Source organism: Scardinius erythrophthalmus (genome assembly GCF_964197995.2).
Source record: "Scardinius erythrophthalmus genome assembly, chromosome: 2".
NCBI classification, from domain to species: domain Eukaryota; kingdom Metazoa; phylum Chordata; class Actinopteri; order Cypriniformes; family Leuciscidae; genus Scardinius; species Scardinius erythrophthalmus.
This window is the reverse complement of record NC_138222.1, coordinates 15,883,501-15,905,564: the sequence shown is the minus strand read 5'-3', so window position 1 is coordinate 15,905,564 and position 22,064 is coordinate 15,883,501. Positions and strand designations below refer to the sequence as shown.

Below are 22,064 nucleotides of genomic sequence, written 5' to 3'. Positions count from 1 at the left end.
AATTCATTTAGTTCAATGTGCTGTGACCTGGTGTCCATTTGACATCCACTCACACAGTCAGCCAGTGAATATCATCAGCACTTTCCTGTGGCGTCATCTGATGTTAAAGACCCAAAGGGACTGACCCCATCATTTTATATGTATATGTATATGTATATTTATACTGTGTGTGTGTGTACACACAGTATATATATATATATATATATATATATATATATATATATATATATATATATATATATATATATATACATATATATATATATATATATATATATATACATATATACATACAGTGCCCTCCACAATTAATGGCACCCCTGGTAAATATGATCAAAACTGGCTGTAAAAAATAAATCTGCATCGTTTATCCTTTTGATCTTTCATTCAAAAAATTTGCAAAATTCCAACCTTTCATTTAAATAAAATAATTGAATGTGGGGGGGAAATCACATTATGAAATAAATGTTTTTCTCCAAAACACGTTAGCCACAATTATTGGCACCCTTTTATTAAATACTTTTTGCAATCTCCTTTTGACAAGATACCAGCTCTGAGTCTTCTCCTATAATGCCTGATGAGTTTGGAGAACACCTGACAAGAGATCAGAGACCATTCCTCCATACAGAATCTCTCCAGATCCTTCAGATTCCCAGATCCATGTTTGTGCTGCTTCTCTTCAGTTCAGCCCACTCATCAGGTCAGGGGACTGGGACGGTCATGGCAGAAGCTTCATTTTGTGCTCGGCAACAAATTTTTGTGTTGATTTTGATGTTTGTTTTGGGTCGTTGTCCTGATGGAAGATCCAACCACGGCCCATTGTAAGATTTCTAGCAGAAGGCGTCAGGTTTTGATTTTTTATCTGTTGATATTTGATAGAATCCACGATGCCATGTATCTGAACAAGAAGTCCAGGACCTCCAGCAGAAAAATATGCCCACAACATTAAAGATCCAACGGTATATTAAATTGTACACATGGGGTACTTTTTATCCTTGTGTTCTTCAAACCCATCTAGTGTGTTTGCTGCCAAAAAGCTATTTTTTTAGTCTCATCTGACCACAGAACCCTGTGCCGTTTGAAGTTCCAGTCATGTCTGACAATTAAATATGCTGGAGTTTGTTTCTGGAGGAGCGAGGAGGATTTTTCTTGAAACCCTCCCAAACAACATGTGGGGATGTAGGGTTTTTTTTTTTTTGGCTTTCTGACCCCAAGACTCAAGTAATCTCTGCAATTCTCCATCTGTGATCCTTGAAGAGTCTTTGGCCACTCAAACTTTCATCCTCGCCGTGCATTAAGGCAGTATAGACACACGTCCTCTTCCTGGCAGATTCGTAACATCTTTAGTTGATTGGAACTTCTTAATTATTGCCCTGATGGTCAAAATGGGGATTTTCAATTCTTTAGCTATTGTCTTACAGCCACTTTCTATTTTGTGATGGTCAACAATCTTTTGCTACGCATCAGAACTATATTCCTTAGGTTTTACTCATTGTGATGGATGATTAAGGGGATTTGGCCTTTGTGTTTCCTCATATTTAAACTCCTGTGAAACACGAAGTCATAGCTGGATAGTTTCATGTTCCTAGTCACCCTGGTGTACTAAAAAAGGTAAATATTAATGGGAATATACTTCAGAGATATTTTACTGGTAAAAAATTCTAGGGGTGCCAATAATTGTGGCCAATGTGTTTTGGAGAAAAACATTTATTTCATAATGCGATTTCCCCCCACTTTCAATTATTTTACTTCAATGAAAGGTTAGAATTTTACACATATGATTTTGGCCTGTTTCACCTCAGAGGTCTCGACTTGTCCAACAGTTATTCTAAATCATAAAACGGTTTATAATGTTGTATAGTCTATGGAATAAAGTCATTCATTATATTATGAACTTTATTTATTATAAAGTAATTTTAGTTATGAAAAACCTAATATTCAGTATTGCCCCATATTTTGCCATCATCTCAATTGCATTTTCACAAATGACATCGTTTGACACCCAGGAAGGTGGGTATATATGGTAACACTTTACAACAAGGTCCCATTATTTAGATCATTTGAATCATGTATTAGAAAATGTTAAAATTAACATTAAATAAGGTTAATAAATGTGTTTTTCATTTTTGGTTCATGCTAACTACTTAATGTTAAGAAATTTAACCTTATTGAAAAATGTTACCATCAAACTCAACCATCAACCCTGTAAAGAAAATGATTGTGGGATAAGTTTATAAGTAACCACCATTTGGCCCCAAACTAGCTAGACTCAGTGACGTTTTATATAGTCTAAGGGTACGTTTACACAACAATGATATGCTTAAAACGGAGAAGTTTTTCCTTTGATTTTTCCGTGTACAGAGGACACCATTGTCAAAATGATCCCCATTCACATAGATCCGCGAAAACAACTAAAAACGCTGTATTCTTCTGCCAAGGCCATTAGATGACGATGAAACACTATAGATTGAACACGTAATATGCATGTGAATGATGTCATCGTCTTTAGAGATTCGCGTTTTTTGTTGTTTACACTGAGACCATATTCAAAAACTTGCACTTTGAAACCTGTTTTCAAAAGTTTGCGTTTTCAGGCACCCAAAACAACGTTGTCGTGTAAATTAATGGCCAAAACGCATAAAAAGTTGTACGATTTAAGATGAAAACGGTGTCGTCTAAACAGCCCCTAAAGCAGAGGTTTTCAACCCTGCTTCTGTGGACCCATCCTAATCAAACACACCTGAACTGGCTAATCATGCTCTTTGGAGTCACTTGAAAATCACATTGGTGTGATATTCATTTGTGCAGAAGCATATAATCTTCCCCAGGAACAGGGTTGAAGACCTCTGGTCTAAAGCAACCCTGTTATTGCTCCTTCTATTGACAACATTTTGTCTGCAAATATATTTAGTGACAAAAAAAAAAAAAAAAAAAATCACACAAATAAGAGTTTAAAAACTGTATTCATTACACATGTTGTGGTGATGAGGTTGCAGAAAATGAACAGCAAATAAAACCTCTCATATAATATTTAATTTTGCCTTTTGAAATTGATGATCAACACTCTCCCAATTTTGTATTTTATTTGTGAATCATTAGTGCCTCTTTTTGGATTCTTGCCATTTGAAGTTAAAGTGCTCGGTTGTTAAAAACAATACATGTATCTTAGTTTAGTTGATGATGGCATTTAAAGATTCATCTTTTACAGTGAGGATAGATGAATATCTCAATACGAGCAGGAAAACTGTTATGTCATGGAGAGAAAGTCCAACAGCTGCTCTTTCTTTCAAATGTCTGTTTCTGTGCCGTTCCAATGCAAACTGATTCCCATAGCGGAACTAGAGGAACTCTGGCAAATCCAGTGAAAAGCTGCCCCGATCATAACAGATGACAGCGACGGAAAACACTCCATTCTCTGCTGAGTTGAGTTGCGTCTAGACAAAGCCTATTTTATGGTAATCCGGAAATATCCGTGCCAAAGTCGGAACGGCGGCACCTTTTTTTTCTTCTAAATGTGCATCAAATTTACAGAATTTGACTGTCCCTCAACTTTTGCTTTGAACGGAGGCGTAATCTTCAGCAAACAGTCGTCGTGCAGGAAGTCCGGATCTCGAGGTATAATTTAAATTCCTGACAGAAAAACAAAGGCATTGACTTAGCGTTCAAACGGCCATCCAGACGAATCGCTGCCTCAGCGCTCTCGCCGTCTTTGAGCGAGGTATGTGTTTGCGGACCCGCAGAGGGAGGACGCTGGGAAATTGCTGTGCCTGTTGTTTGGTGTTCTGACAGCTGCATCGAGGGTGAAAGGCGGCAAGAAAAGCTAGCAGAGCACAATGTGCTTTCGTTTACCCCTCCGCCTCGTAGGTGCCAAGACACAAACGGCCCACCGGCGCTTTCAGACATTTCCGAAGACCCTTTGACGCCCGAGTGCTTTGGAAACATGCTGACTTATCTCGCAACCCAGGTGAACCTTTCTTTGAGCTGAAAAATAGAAATGTAGAAAGGATGGGAACAAGGACCTGAGACAGCACATAAAGTCAGCGCGCTTTTGTTTGAGTTTGCCGAGGTAATGCCGTTTCTGCGTGACCCCCTCCTTCCCTTTTTAAATTAGCACCAATGTCATTCATCACAGAAATGGAACAACAGATAATGATGAGTTATTTATTATCATAATTAAAGACGAAGCCGTTAGACGTATTGATCTGCCCTGCTCAAAATTCCCCCATTGGTAATTAATGAATGGAGTGGAGGAGATCTGTATGGAGCCAAAAATCAGCATGTCTGCTAAGACAGATGGGTATAGAAGTCCATATTCTGAATCTGCAGAGACCCTTAAACACTAATAGATCATGTGCCGGCTGTGCATTTGTTGGTCTAAGTGGAGGGGGATATCGATCCCTACAGATGGCTGTGGTATTTTCTCCATTAGTTTCTTCTCTGCTCTTGCTCATTGTTGTTGTTGAATATTTGTTTGTTTGTTTGTTTGTTTGTTTGTTTGTTTGTTTGTTTGTTTTTCTTTTCATGGATGAATTTGTTTTTAGAGCCCTGGAATCGTTTTGTTTATTCTGATTTTCATCTTCAGGTTTTCTGCTCTTAAACATTCTGAGCATCCCATATGTAATATAATCATTATTTTCTGTTGTGCTGTTTATTTGATAAAATTCATTAACAACTACCTTGTCATCGTGGGCAGTTATTGCACCGACGTGTTTTTAGTTTGGACGTAAACTGCTGTCAAGGATAATCTGACAACACATGGGAAATAACATCAATTCCATACACATTTTCCAACTCTTCCTAATCAATTCAGCTTGTTAGTAGAGGCTCCAAAAGCTGAAATTGAATGGGTTAGATAGGTGAGATATCTAAAATGTGTACTACTTCTACTAATAATAACAAACAAATAATAAAATATAATAAAAACAATCATTTAATTATTATTTTTTATATATATCAATATGGCTATACAATTGTTGTTATTGTTGTTATTATTATTATTATTATTATTATTGTTATTATTATTAATAGTACTATTATAAGTAATAAGTACTAATAGCTCTAATACATATTCATTTATTTCTGTAATATTTCACGAAAAAATAAAGATGAGTATTTAATACTACTACTACTAATGATAATAATAATAATAATAAAATAGTAATAAAAATAATAATAGTAATAATAATCATACATTATTATTATTATTATTATTATTAAAATTATTATTATTATTATTATTATTATTATGGTCACACTTTAGATTAGGGTCCAATTCTCACTATTAACTAGGGCTGTCACTTTACGTTTGAAAATCGATTGCACAATCGATCGCACCAAGCAATGCAAGTTTCGAAAACGAAAATAGGGAATCGATTTTAACGGGCTTCTGTCGGAGCGCGACCAGCTCGTCACGATACGCCCGCAGCGAACACGCGTCACACAGCAACTGCAGGTTCTGACAAATACGCATAACAGCAAATTATTCTTCTGCATAATGTTTCTCTTTTTACAACAAAACTGTGAATTCTGCCGGCATGCAGACATTCTCATGCATACTGATACACAGATTCGGGCTACGGTCTACAATCGCCTACGTAGGCGAAATTTGTTTGACATTTCTAATCGTAAACACAGCCACGTTGAAGACTGCAGAAATGTTTTTTATTTATGTTATGGCAGTCCACTCTGCTTATTGTTTTCGAGAATGTTGCACTCCTGTTTGTCGTGCACAAAACTTCACGCCAATAAATCATCAGGAATATTTGCTGACTTGTGCACGTCTAAAGCGCCCTCTTTACGTTTGTCAATGCCTGTTAGTTGTCCGTGGATTTGCTCATATTTGGCGTTTAAAATGGAAACATCTTTAGACATGGAAAATCGATTTTACAATCGATTCAATGAACACTTATGTCTCAAAAATCAGTATTTTTTCACTAAAGTGACAGCCCTACTATTAACTAACTATTAACTACTACTTTTGCCTCAATAAACTCCTAAATCCTGCTTATTAATAGTTAAGGTAGTTGTTAAGTTTAGGTATTGGGTGGGATGGGATGTACAATATGGTCATGCGGAATAAGGCATTAATATGTGCTTTATAAGTACTAATAAACAGCCAATATCCTAGTAATATGCATGCTAATAAACAATTAGTTAATAGTGAGAATTGGACCCTAAAGTGTTATTATTACTATTATTTTGTTTTTTATTTAAATAAAATATTTAACAATATAAGTAAATGCTTAAAATAATAAATTAAGCATTTAATAATAATAATAATAATTCTAAAACAATCTTAAAATAAGAAAAATAATTAATGTAATATTTCACTGTAATAAAATAAATTAAGGAAAATAGAATAATAATTGCATTTATTCAATTTATTATTATTTTTGTTATGAGCCATATCCAGATTTTTGTTTTATTTTGATTAATAGTGCAGTCCTAGCCTTTAGGAACAGGGTTGGGAAACACTGGAGGAAATGGCTACAGTAGAAAAGTAGAACAGATTTTTTTTTTTTTTTGATTTGTTTTGTTTGTGTTTTATCAATTCTGTCCGTTCCTTCTATCCATGAAGTTTGGAACTGAAATTGCTGGCTCTTTTGTGAAACTAGCCCGTGTTTGTGCTTGTTTCTGAGGAGGTGCTAATGGTTTAGCGGGGGAGTTTGCGGGAGTGAAGGGCTCTTATCTTACGGCTTTGATGCTCTGCATATTGGAGTCATTTTCTGCTAGATGAATCGACCTCCTCCGGGTCGCCCTTAATTCAACTAATGATGCTCTTGAGAGGAGAACCTCTACATGCCGCTGGGAAATTACGTCCAAATACAGCGTCGGGTGGCTGGATGTAGAGTGGGTGAAGAAACATGGAAAATGTCACAGGGATGGATTTGTCATTTTTAAAACAACAAAGTACCCAGAATGCACCACCATTTCGGAATGGAAAAAGGGGCCCCTGACAGCATGATGTTATAGTTACAGTGTCTATCAGTGGGGACTAATGGAATCATGCTAACCAGAAAAACTTGGAGCCCAAAGCCCGAGTTAGACGAATAACTGTGAGCTCATTTAATCTAAAACTCATCACCTGTTACCTTTGTTTAACAATGAGTTGCATAACTGCAGCCTCACACACACCGGGGTTTAATGAGCGATGGGAAGCCGCTGGGCTGTGAAGGAGGTTTCGCAAAATAAACCCACAAATGGCAAACGGGTTTAGTCAGCAGAACATCCAACGAACTGCAGCCCCTAAATGAAATTAATTATAAAGGCTCTGAGGAAATGAAAGTGCGAGCGACGTCTGTCTGCAGCCAGAGGACGCGGAGAAAGACATGCTTTTGTTTTCCTTTGTCTTCCTGCTTCGCTCGGGAATCTCCCACGCTGTCGGTGGTAATGAGGAGCCATACGTGATTTCATAACTCCTGACGCTGGTGACCTCGACACGTCCGTGCTTCAAACCCATTCCAGCGGCAGCTGCGAGTGCTTCAGTCCTCGCCAATTTCCACAAATTAACTTTGTGTTCATGGAGACTTACTGGGAAAGCCTCTTCTGGAGAAATAAAGGAATTATGTGACACAGAGAGGAGATTACTTTTGGATTTATCCTACTCCTGCAGAAAGGCTGATTGTTTTCACCTTGATTATAATATTTGATATATGGTATGTTGTTGGCGGCTGTTATCAAGGAAGCCTGCAAATGAAATCTAAAACTAAACTTTTACTGTTGTGACTTAGTGTTGTCAAAAGTACCGACTTCAGTAACAAGTCAGTACTGAAATAAAAAAAAAGTGATGATTCTAGCATTTCCCTCTAACATTTTTTGCACTGTTGAAAGGATTGTTAAACACCTCTGATTGGCCATTGCGTTCACGTGCTCAACATACTGTATATGTCTGTGATTGTCTACAATGTTCAATGCTTCAAAAAGTTGTTCAATGTTGTCTTCACCAAGCACTTAGCTTACACAGATTCATACAGGAGCGTTTGAAAGCAGGCCTAATATATCCACTGATAGATGGATCTGCTGATAGACGCCTTCTTTCAAACAGTCCCGTGTGTATCTGTATCTGTGTAAGCACTCGGTGAAGACAACATGTTTTTAAAACGTTGATCATTGTAGCCAATCACAGACATATATGTTGAGCACGTGAACTCAATGGCCAATCAGAGGTGTTTAAGAATCCGTTCAACAGCGCTCAAAATGCTAGAGGGAAATGCTGGTATCATCACATTTTTAAAATGTCAGTATCGACTTGGTACCGAAGACGTACTTTTGACTTTTGATATATACACATACATACACATACATACATACATTATTATTATTAGTCATCCACGTCACACAAACACACGGCTTCTGTATTGTAAGGGGACTTTCCATAGACATAATGATTTGTATACTGTACAAACTGTATATTCTATCTTTTAACACTAACACTTCACCTTCTCCTAAACCTACCCATCACAGAAAACTTTCTGTATGTTTACATTTTCAAAAAAGCATTACTTGGAATGATTTATAAGCTGTTTTACTCATGGGGACCAAAAATAACCACACAAGGACACGGATTTTGGATATTGCCATCTTTGTGGGGACATTTTGTCACCATAATGTAGGGTTTACCAGGACACACACACACACACACACACACACACACACACACACACACACACACACAGCAGTATATCTTCACCTGGCACAGAATTAAAGTGTTGCTCTTCCTCCTACACACGCACCCACACACACTTACAGGCGTGTCACGCTCCCGACACACACACACACCGTCAGCCGCTCAGCCAGCAGAAGTGGGCGGACCATCCAGACATTATTTCTGAGTGAGTGGAGCTGTGCTGCTGAACTTCATGCTGTTATTACCCATGATACCTCTAAATGTGACGCCATAGGGCAACACGTGCACAAATGGCATCAATGCGAGTGGGTTTCTTTCTTTGAAGCTGAAGCGTGTCATTTTTGGGATGTTCAAACATTTCCATATCTCTTAGTATAATGTGCAACTACATAAGCCATCTATGTGGCGACGGAGGGGAAGCACACATGCAGTATTTTAAGTGCAGATCGACTACAGCTGCTGTGAAAGTCTCATACGAGTGTGGATTCTGATCCCGCTCAAGGTCAAAGGTCGTCTCATTCATCTCTGGAATGGTGCACTTGAAGGCAACGTTCCATATGTCTGTAACACTGCCTGGAATTCCAAGACAGAGACGTCAGGAATTCTCTCTTTCTCATGGGAATCATAAGCAATTGAAGTCCATTAACTCTGTAAAGCCTGACATCTGAAATAACTTTTATTAGGGGTTCAAGCATGAAATGCTGCAACCCTATTGTAATTGTAAGGATTCGTAAAACGCATCGTGCAGGCCAAACCGTAAGGCCTAGAGACGTGAAACCTGGCCAGATGGTAGGCCTCAATTTGGGGACAACCTATCAGAGTATGACCCCGAATGGCCCATAGGTGGCGCTACAGCAGCCAAAAGTTCAAAATTGCTAATAACTCTTAGACCGTTTGTCCCAGGATCAAGTGCCCCATATCGTTGGAATCCTTGGCTCAAGGCGGACAAAATGGCTATCTCTGATTTTGATTTAGGCAGGGAAAATTTTCTGCTATGTCGAATTTTGTCCAAAACCTTTTTTTGCGAACTAGTCCCTGGTTTTTCGCCCGATCGGAACCAAACCAGTCTAGGACATTTCTCTGGACTCTCTAGATCAATAATTATCGAAAAACAGTTGAACTTTTGCATTTGGGTGGCTGTAACAGGGTCATTTAGAAAAGGGGCGTGGCAAAATACACTAAAAAGCCTATGAATCCCAAATGAAAACTCAGAACTTCACCAAAATTGATGAGCATATGTGTCAGAACATGGTGAGGAAGCATGCAGAGTTTCATGGAGATCGGACCATAGGTGGCGCTATAACTGGCAAAAAGCCTTCATTCTTATTAGGGGTTCAAGCATGAAATGCTGAAACCCTATTGTAATTGTAAGGATTCGTAAAACGCATCGTGCAGGCCAAACCGTAAGGCCTAGAGACATGAAACCTGGCCAGATGGTAGGCCTCAATTTGGGGACAACCCATCAGAGTATGACCCCGAATGGCCCATAGGTGGCGCTACAGCAGCCAAAAGTTCAAAATTGCTCATAACTCTTAGACCGTTTGTCCCAGGATCAAGTGCCCCATATCGTTGGAATCCTTGGCTCAAGGCGGACAAAATGGCTATCTCCGATTTGCTCGCCCTTCAGGCGCCAATTTCGAGTAAATTGCATTTTTTTGAAAAACCTATTTTTGCGAACTTCTCCTTGGTTTTTCGCCCGATCGGAACCAATCCACTGCAAGAATATTCTCTGGAGTCTGACAATCAATAATCATCCAAAAAATTCAAAATTTCAATTAACGGTCGATAAGGGGAACCAAAATCTTTGATGGCACCAGGGCCACTTTTACTAAAACGGTTATAAATTGTGAACGGAAAGAGATTTTTTTGCTAAACTTGGGACACATCTTCCTGAGCTCAATCTGAGATCACTTGAAAAAAATCGCAACAATTGGCCACTTGGTTGGCATTATAAAACGGTTATAACTTGTGAACGGAAAGAGCTATGAGAACATTGGTGTATCTCAAAAAACTCAGTATACGTCATTGGCACAAAGCCTTGAAGGAGCCTTAGAAGTTTCAAGGAAGCCCGTGTTTTTTTCACAGGAGTGACCTCCTAAGAATCCTTGCCGAGTCCAACAATACCAAACATGCCAGGTTTCGCCTTATGGTTTTTGTAAGTGTCATTTAGAGCTTTAAAAAATTGTGGTTATCTTCAAAGCTGTTAGTCTGATCTAGACAACAACAAAAAAACAAAGGAAATTTGAAAACATAGGTAAATAGCTAAACAATAACGCCAAAATGTTAAAATTATGATAGGAACTGACAAAAAAATAAATTAAATCCAATCAATTTCACCCATGGATCATTTTGATGCTCTCACATGTTTGAAACGAACAATGATGGATTGTGATGAAATTTGTTTTGAATTGGACTGGCGAATCCCCGTCCATACTGTCAATGACCGGTTGCAAAGACCCGCCCACTTTAGTTACTGTTGCTATGTCTGACAAGCGATGCCACTCTTACACCACACCAAGTTCTCACGCAGTGAAAAATACATTGCGGATCAGAAAAAAGACTGCGCGCTGACAGACAAGTACTTTTGATATGAAACAAAGTCTCACCTTTTAAATGTAGTCATTTTTTAGAGACATTTAAACAATAAATACCGTTTTGTGACTCTTTAATGTGTCTGACAGATCGCTGTAGACTCGAGGCTCAGTTAAAGCTGCTTGTGAACCGATCATCTCTTACTTCTAGTTAATTTATAGCATTAAAATAAACATGAATGAACATAAAAGGAATGTTGTTTTAAAGTGCTAAGACGTCAGTACACTTTGTTTTTCAAATTTAAATCCTCCTATGTTAATCTACCAACTCTCCTGACTGCTTTGTTGGACAAAATGGCGGATTATGATTAGTCAGATCGCCTGTCAATCAAACTCCCTGCGAAGGGTCAATTGAGAATGCCTGTGCGCACAATCCTGATCTAATCGACAACTTTGCAGTTGCACATAGGAAAGCCCGGAAAATCCCGCTATAATGTAAGAGAGCATCTTTTTCATGTATTTGGACTTAGGCCTAACAATGTTTTATAGTGCGCTGTCCCCATTGTTTTTTTGTTGTTTTTTTGTTTTGTTTTTGGTGAGTCATCTCATCTCTTATATGCTGTGTATGATCATATCCTGCCTTATTCATGGTAGCCTACTCGCGGACATTGCGTCATCAATGTCATCAATTGCATCATCAAGGGGCCCACCTTGATAATCCTACTTAAGGGCCCGGTGTTGGCTCGTTACGCCACTGAATATAATTGTCTAAACTCCATATCAAAATTAAATATTTACAACAAATCTGACACATATATATGGGCACACTTTGAGTACTACTAATAAAAGTGGTGGAGATCAGGCAAGACTATAAGAAGACTAGGCAAAAGGTGCTATAACTGTAAAAACGCTTTAAAACCATATATTTCATATGGTAAACTGCCTGTATTGGCTGTAAATTGACTTTTTCATCTATGATGGCAGTTGTTAAATGCTTGCTAAATAAAACTTAATGTCTTTTGATGCTTGTGTGCTTAAAGGCCTCAAAGGCCTTAACTGCTTGAACCCCGATAATTGCTGCTTGCAGCTTTAATTTATTTTATTTTTATTTTTTTTGGGAACAGTCTATTTCAACTTTAGACATTAACACAATTTGCTACTTATATTAAGATTTTGTCTTATTGTCTTATTATTATATCTAAAACAGGTTTGCACATGTGTTTTATGTTTTGATACATCAGGCTTTTATGGCTCATATAGTATTATATAGAGAATAAAAAAAAAAAAAAAAAAAAAACCGGCTACTTTTTAATCAGAGGCCCAAACTGAGCAAAATATGTGTTTTGGTGCAGATGCTGATATTTATATGGACAAAAAGTTAGATGCAATTCTGATGCTTGTAATGTAAATCAATAAAATCAATAAAATTTAAATCTGCTAATACTATGTCTTATTAAGATTATATTTAAATGCTTATATAGTTTTATGATCAAAGCTCTGTAGTTTCTAAAACTTTATGCAATGCAATACAATTATGATTGAGCGATGTACAAATAAACATTCCTTTAAAAGCCTGATGGATCAGATTTGATACTCAAATTTGAACATGATTAAAAAAATAATATATATATATATATATATATATATATATATATATATATATATATATATATATATATATATATATATATAATAACGGACTAAACCGATCTGGAATTTCAGGAATGAGAAACATTGTGAACCCTCTCCTCCATCTTTCGTCCCAACAGTCGTGTGGTAAGCTCAGGCTTTTGTGTGCATGGTTTGGTGCGTGTGATCGTTCTCTGAGTGCTCCGGTCTTTCAGAAGTCACACTTGATGAGCCAGCGCTCGATAGACTGTATCAGTTCGGCGGTCCAGACAATCAATAAGTGTTTACACTCAAGGGCTTCCACACAATCAGCGAGTCCACGTGGAGCACTTCCGTGAACAGATCTACTGTATTGACAGCCAGCGTTCAGTTTCAAGTGCAGCTGTGGAGGAGCAAGAACATGCTTGATGATAAAAATGCTTGTGAGCCGGTTTTATATCTTAACTGAAGTAGAGAGATGGTTTAAGATGGTGGGTCTGTTCTGGAAAAACAGTTGTTATGTTAAAATAAGTATTTTTTCTTTTAGAAGGGAGGACAAAGTGTTCCCATAATCTTGTGTTGTTGGTGTCAAAGGTCATGCTTTCAATGAAACTGAGCGAATATGACAGCTGGGTTTCCACTTGATGTCCTTAAATGGACTGGTTCACTCAGAAAGACTTTTGTTCATCTTTAAACCACACTATAAAATCTTAATTAGGGATGCACAGATACTGAGCTTGTGTACTTGTACTCAAACAAACAACAGCACAAACACAGATATGGAGATAAATCAGAGATTAAAGATGTCTATGTAGTAAATTTATCTAATTGAATATTAAGCATATATTCAATATTTACAGCTGTATAGCTGCTGTCAAGTGCACTTCCCTTTCTGACAGACATTGCTAAAAGTTTGTAGTTCATACAGAAGTTGCAATAACAAAGTAAATAAAACAATGCAGTTATTACTAAAGTTAGTAAACTATGTCATGATGGTAACACTTTACAATAAGGTTCTATTTGGTAACTGGATTAGTTAACTATGAAAAATCGCAAATAGTAAAATTATATAATTAAGAAATAATCACATTAAGTTTATTAGTTTATTAGAACTGTTTAATCCAAATTTGATTTGCAATTAATATACATAAATTAAAGTTTTTTTTTCTGAGTGTAAATATCAAAATGTTAAACGCTATGTATAATGAATAAAGTCTATATGTGAATTAAAGCCTAAATTAAAGACTTGGATTAAACCGCTTGATTCATATGAATTACTTTTACGATGTATTCATGAACTTGAAGTTGAAAATGTTAATTACATTACAGACTTTCAGTGGATGGACACAAAATAATGAGAGAAAATGTATTAAAATTTAAATTTATTGATCAATATATAAAAAGGTTTAGAGGGACAAAAGATGACACAAATTTCCTTTTTGAGTGAAATGCACCTTAAATATGGCCGGAAAGTCACATTTGAATCGAGGGCTATCATCTACAAATGGCCTTCAATTTTTCAGATAAATCTGAATTGAAACTGACATTTCATGTTGAGATTCTGTAACATCCAGCCAGAAAGAAGCACGTATCCCATGAACTCGCAGGCAAACGTTCAGCGACGTTCTCCGTGTCCAGACAGAGAGCTTCCCTTGAGCGACGCTCTGTTCGCCCCGAGGTCGGCATTCTTGAACAGGTCAAATTTCTGACTTATGAGAGACATGATTGATGGAAACATTGCAGCTTTTTTTCTCTCCATTTCGGCGAAAGCGCTCGCAAGATTATACGGCAGCTGGAATGCACTGATAAACGCACCGGTGGCCGGATTAGCCGCCTGTCATTTACGGCGCAGCCAAATGTAAAAGATAACCTTTATTATCACAGAACAAGTGTCACATGAAGAAGAGGAAAATAACAGCAAACAGAGAGAAGCTGAAGGCAAGTTCTGCTGCAGAGGAAGCGTCTGTGGCGTTAATGGAGAGCTCTTACATTCGCTGGAGTGATTCTGTACGAGACGGAACAAAAGCGTAATTAACAGGCCACGCTGAACCATGCCAAAGAAAACAACAGAATACATCAGGGGGCGTAAATGAGAGTGCCGGAGACGGAGGAGTGGTAAAAGGAGAGCCTGAGAGGGGGTGGAAAATGCAAACGCACACGCAATCGACCAACGTGATTTTTAAGAGCTTTATTTCTGTTATCAGATGTGTCATGTCTCATCTCGTTGAGATGTTCTTGCCGATCTCTGCAATACTTGAACAAATATTTCTCTATAATGCACTAAACTGTATAATGGACTGCCGTCCCTGTTCGTTTAGCACCTTTGAGGAAGATCAGTATAATTCATTCTGCAAAAGAGAAAAAGAAAATTGTTTTTGTGCTTATTTTTGTTTGTTTTTTTTCTCCAGTAAAAAATAAAACATTCTTTAATCAAGATCAATTTGCTTTAGAAGCAAAATGACTTCAGATATTAAGTCTTGTTTTATAAAGAAATCTTCAAAATAGTTTGTTTATGCCTAAAATAAAAATAAAAATTGGCAGACATTTTTTTTTTGGGGGGGGGGTTAAAACAAACAAAATAAAATCTATTTTTTCAAGCAAACGTGCAAACATTTTGGATTACACTTTATTTTAAGGTGTCATTGTTACAGTGTAATTATATATTTAAGTCCTGAATAATTATTAGTTAATAATTAACTACATGTACTTATAGGGTTAGGGTAGGATTAGGATTTGGCTGAGGGTTAGTTGCATGCAATTATGCATAATTTAATGTTATTACATGTAACATGTAACAAGGACACTGTAAAATAAAGTGTTACCACATTTTGATTAGAAAAACACTTTTTTTACATTTTACACATTTTCATTTGAGTAATTCTATGTGATTTTGCCATTTTTGTTATTTTATTTTATTTTTCTATTTAGCTTTAAAGTATTTTTATTTCAGTTTATTTTACTAATTGTAATACTTAAACTTATTTTATCTCAGTTAAAACAAAATAATTTTGATTCAAATGCATCAGCATATGCAACCAAATGTAAAGTGGAGCAAACACCATTTTGCGCAAGTGCATGTAGTGACAGAGTATAGAATAAGAGGTGTACAATATGTTTAATTGTCTGAGAAGTGTTGAATAGAGGTATTTTGCTCTTAAATAGCACAAAAAAGTACAGATAGACTTCCTAAAAGGATTATTTCGCCAAATTTATATAAAAATGATATTGGCAAACAATTATGGTTCCTGGGATTCCTAAAAAAAAAAAAAGATTTGTTGATTCCCAGGCTCACTTGCCTTCTGTGTTCCGTTTGGCCCTTTGTTTTGGTTGTGACTCACGGTTCCAGAGCACAATTACTGTATTAATTAGCACAGGGAGCTAATCACACACACACACACACACACACACACACAAAATCATCAGCCTTCAGAAACAGAAGGTGACGGTAGAGCTTCTCTCACCACCGCTACTTCCTTTACAGCAAGCAAATCCCGGATCGATATGCCATAGCCACCACGTCTCTGGGGTTCAGCTGGAATTCAGGATGAATCCACTAACATTGACTGCCGTCACAGTCCAGGAGAGAAAATGCTCCTCTGCCCTTTTGTGGCAGGCTGAAAAAAACCCAGCGCAAACTTATCTAGAGCGAAGTGAAGCAAACACAAGCCCAGCCTAACCCGACTTGGCCCGCCGCTCAACACAAAAGCGCCAAAGGAAGCGGAAAATATGGCTGGGATGGCAGTCATACTTGAAGGGTTTCCTGCTATTTGTCTTTGTTTGTAATCTGTGCTTTTGCGGCGGGAGGGATGACCGCAGCACAATGCGTCTTTACACCGGCTGACCTGTGACAGCAACTCTAAGGAGATTGCGTTTGCTCAAAACGTCCAACAAATCTATCTTATTATGGCCGTGTGGGATTTTCCACAGCGAATAACCTCATCCAGGGAAAAAACATCTGCCTGTGGCGCCGACTACGCTAAAGTGAAGCTCAATCTAATACGTGCATCAGTCGGCCAATGTTGCTGATCGATTCCCAACCCAAATCCATTAACTGTCTGCAGCTCTTGTGTGTTTTTGAGCTCCGTGAATAACGGCACAGCCAACAGAAAGAATATTTGGTATCTCGCTCGCAGCATTTCTTGCAGATAAGCAAAATAATCAATTACGCCGCACGGCCTTTTAATTTCCAGCTGCATGTGTGCGCCACATCAGCCTCCTCTGGCTTCGCTCATTGTCAGTTAAACAAACCCTGCTAACTTGAGCGGGTAAACAGTAACTAATCACTTTTGGCCAGTCCGCAGAGACTCAATTAGCTGTATTTAATTAGTGTGTCGTCCTCTGTAGTCTGCTGCGATTAGACAAGCGCGTCAGGGAGTGTTTTGCGTCTAACAAGAGAGTGACGCTGCTATTTTAGTAACAACGGTTACACTAATGTGGTCTAAATGTATACAGTGGGCCTAAAAAAAAATTGTAAAAAAAATAAATCACTTATACTATTGAAATAACGATAAAATATATATATATATATAAATGGAACAAAATGTAACTATAAATGTTAAATTGAAATTATGTTCATGTAAATTAAAACATGTAACCTTGCGTAAAAAATATTTTTTTCAATTTTAATAATTTACATCACTTGAAATAAATAATAAGTGATGTAAATTATTAAAATTGAAAAAAATAAATGAAAGCTAAATAGAAATGTTACAACAAACTTAAATGATAGTTAGAAGTAAATGCTAAATTACCTAAAATAAATGCTTAATGTGAAATACAAAAAAAAAAAAAAAAAACTTTACATAGGAATAGGCTTTCAACTGTAAAAATATGTTTCCATTTAATACAACGCTACTTAATCATAACTAACATCATAGGTGTTTTTATATGTAAATAACATTCAGAAACTGTATTTGAAGTGATCCGAATTTATATTTATTTATTATGACTGATTTTATTTGACTATACAGACCAATGCACACAGCTCCATGTTGTTTAGGACGGATTTGTGTTGATGAGCCACTAACAAAGTAAGTTTATTCATATAATGTTCTCTCTTAAAATATAATCAAGTGTAAATGTCTGCATTATCATGTCTAAAGGATTGAAGTCTGTTGGGTAAAATAAAAGCTTATTGATGCAGTTCAGTCCGTTTGCTATTTTATTCCAACCATTTCTTCTGATCGGAGGCTTGCATAAATATTTATTTTACATATATAGTTACACTTCAACTAAATCGAATGGTGCAACACAAAAATATTCAGTGGTGCGTAAGTTGAAACTTAATATTTATATCAAAACTAGGCTAAGTTGTAACTTATAGTGCAACCATATATGCAAGGCACATATGGTGCAACCAGCCCCTGTTCATTATATAACATTAACTTGTTAATACGTGCTTAAGAAGTATTTTTCATTGTCACTTCATGATAACTAATGCAGTTAATTAATGTTAACAAATGGAGCCTTAATATAAAGTGAAAGCTGAAAATATAAAAATAAAAAAGCTACCAATTCAAAATATTAATAAATACTGTAGTAGTATATAAATAATTCTAAAATAACATTGATTTAGACACAATTAAAAATGCATTACCACAATGTCCCACCAGAGGCTTTTATTTTAAAGAGTTAAATGCGTATAAATGCATCCGATGAAGTCTTATTTAACAGCTTCTAAAAGCTCCTGCTAGTCATAGCTGCTTTTCCCCCGTCAGCAGCGTATTAGGCAGGACATCCATCGGTTGCTCGACGACCTGAGCATCATTAATGTGTGTAAATGATCACCAGGGGGTTTTCGTTCGGCCTGCAGCTGCTAGCAACTCTCTTCGCAGGGCGACCGCGCCATTATACTGCTTCAAGTGATGTGAGGAAGGGAGATATACTGTACTCTAGTGTATAATGAGAGTTAAGATGAGCGCTTGGGATCCTTATGCCCTTGATGCTAAAGACGATAAATGCATGTCACTGGGAATAATGATCCCATGTGCTTCTCACTTTTAATTTAATGTTTCAAATTTTGCTCTTGTATTATGGCTTTTTGACTTCAGAACCCTGAATTTCTCTTTCTCTCACCTTCTCGATTGACCTACAGAGCTGTTTTTTCTCTTGTCGGCGTGATTTATTCGTCCTCCAGCTGAAAATCATCTTCGTGGCCGTGGCCTGAAGTGCTAACATAGCATATGGCAAACGCAGCTCAATTAATTTATGCGTTGAAATGTTTTTGTCAATAACCTTTCTCCTCGAAAAACGTACAATCATGTGGAGAGCACAAATTAAATAACAATTAGCAGCGGTTATTTGCTCGCCGTTAGCTTGAGGATGCATCTCTGCCACTGCTGCAGTGTTTTTTCAGCAGTTAATCAGAGAACTGGCAGAGTGAAGTACCGTTTAATTTGTGAGGTGATTTAAAAATGTAATGCTGATTAATTGTGTGTGTGCGTGTACATTTTGTGTGTGTGTGTGTGTGTGTGTGTGTGTGTGGAAACCGAACAATCACTACTGGACTGTGTTAAAAATACACGACTGATCTTTGTGAAATGATTTTGATTTCTGTGTAGATGCCAATTTCAAGATGAAAATGAGGAGGAATCCAACAGCGTTCCTTAACAGCTCAAGTCATTTCTTATTTTCCAAATGCTTTTCATGATTTCAGTACAGATGCTGCTTTTGTAAACAGCACTTTTTGTGCATTTTTGCATCTATCTATCTATCTATCTATCTATCTATCTATCTATCTATCTATCTATCTATCTATCTATCTATCTATCTATCTATCTATCTATCTATCTATCTATCTATCTATCTATCTATCTATCTATCTATCTATCTATCTATCTATCTATCTATCTATCTGGAGGGGAAACTCTTATAGTAAAACGGTTGAGATTTATTTGGGAGAGTTTTTGTTGTCTAAAACGTTCCCAAACAAATCCCTGTCATGTTACTGAAGGAGTTTTCTTTAATACAAAAGCTACGGTGAATGGAATATCAGTCCCATATATTATGTGAAAAGGATGAGAGTACTAATGATTTTTATTGTTAGATACAGTCGATCAGCATTTGATAGCTATTTTTCATGCTACATTAATTTTCTTTTAGATCATAGTTTATCTAATGAATCTAATATGTCGCACATCAGAAAACAATGCACCTCTGCTTTAAAAGAAAGGGACACCAAAGTGTACTGTATTCATAGAAAATGCTTCTAAAATAATGGTAGACTCCAGAAATCCATATTTAATTATGCAGCAGAGCTACAAGAAGTATTTTGCTGTTAGCTTGAGAAATATGAATAGAAAATGTCCCAGGGAAAAACCTCCCTCGTTCCCGGAGCGGATCAAGGACAAATGTATTTGGCTGGACTTGGAGAGTTCTTGCTGTTTTGGTTGAAGGAGAATTTGAGGTTCTTTATTGTACAGTGGATACCCAAGATCGATTCGTCTCAGGGGAAAAAAACTTATAGTCTCAGAGGCATATTTTGATTTCCAACAATACATATAGCCTGAAAGCCATTGATTTTCAAGCAGCATGAATTGTCATGTTCAATAATTATTAGCAGCATTGCCTTTGTTCCTCTAAGGTTGACTGCAGGCACTTGGCTTTATGGCAGGTGAAATTTGGCTCGTTTTAAAGAGCTTGATTCACACATCAACCTTGGCATTGCTTTAAAGACACATCCAGAGCCAGTACACAATTAATGTTGAGCTGAGGTTTGGATAAGTGTCTTGTACTTTATTTGTTGGCATTTCCATAAACCTTGCGAATAAATTAGCAGTTTATTGTGAGTGAGCATGAAACTGGTCATTTCTTGATTGACACAATCTGCATTAACACAGAGGACAGATGAATCAGAATACAAAAATCTGTCATTTACATTAATTCATTTAGCAGATTCATTCATTTCACAAATGAGGAAAAGCATAAGCAGAGCCAACACTATTAGCAGTTCTGAAAGGTCAAATTTCAAAGGTAAGCTAGAAATTAAAACATCTGAAAGGTAGATACAAGCTGAGATTGTAGACAGAATCCATGTGCCTTGTGCCTACAAGTGGCTCTGTTGTGTATATTGAGAAGAGAAATTGGCCTAGCTCTGAACCCTGAGGCATTCCAATTTAGTGTTGCACGGTGTACCGATACTTCAAAAGTATCGCGATACTCGGAAATTTATCGGTATCGATACTTAAAAAAAATAAAATAAACGCCTCCCTGTGGACGTCTGTGTTTTTTTCCTGACGCACACAGCAAAGAACCTGCCGCTGTCAGTGTCATGTGACAAAACACTACAGAGGGATGGCTGCATGTGCGAGCACAAGTGGTCCACGACTGGTAGAAAAAGATGACGCGAGGAGTGACATATGGAAGTACGTTGCCTACCTTGCTCTGTTGCACGGTGCACCGATACTTCAAAAGTAAATCGGAAATTAAAAACGTCATGATTCCTTAATTTATTAGTATCGATACTTCTAAGAATGACCGCGTTCCAGATTTGTAAGGCCGACAACACACTGGCTGCGTGTCGTGTCTGTTTTTATTTCGGCTCCCATGTTAACTGCCTGCGTGACACACGCGTCTGGGCGCAGCTCGAGATGCGCGGAAAACGCGTGCATGCTAGAAATAAAACCGACACCTATTTTTCACGCGACACGCAAGAGTGTTGGAAGCGTTTCCAGGCAAAATAGAATAGGAAAAGATGTTTCTATGTCATTTACGAATACATATTAATAAATGACATTTTGATGTTTGAAAGTTTTGACATAAATACAATAAATGTAATTAAAAAAAATATTATCGATTTTCAAATATTGCACCTCTCAATACAGAACGAATATTTCTGTAGCCTATTTTGCCGTCAACACTGCCGATGTTGTCTTTGCTGCTATATATTTGTTTAACATGAAGTATAGGCCTTCCACAACTCTCTCCTCACATATATAATATATAATATAATATCAAATATATCACCAATGAGGCTTATCATATGTTACCAATATTAAACATTGTTTAATATAATCGCTGTTCATATTTTTATTCAAAGTTCAGAATCAAGATAAAGCTCTTATGTTTCTTATGATAAATTTTTATTTTATTTTTACCTTGAATGTCATTGCTCTAATTTAATTTTTATATTTTTATATTTCATATTTTGTTCAAATGTTTAATATATGTGCTGTTCATATGTTCATTTATTAGTGTGTTATATGATTAGAATGTTGTCCCGGTTTTAAAATAAAGCACAGCAATGATATTTGAGAGTGTTTCTCCCTTTTCAGGAAAAGTATCGAAAAAGTATCGAAATC

The 22,064-nt window shown here is 36.9% G+C and overlaps 1 protein-coding gene across 7 annotated transcripts in view; it reads left to right on the top strand.

The window, feature by feature from the left end:
- The window catches only part of LOC308680156 (receptor-type tyrosine-protein phosphatase delta), a 190,196-nt gene that overhangs the window by 80,870 nt on the left and 87,262 nt on the right, over positions 1-22,064 (top strand). The gene's annotated exons all lie outside the window — the stretch shown is intronic.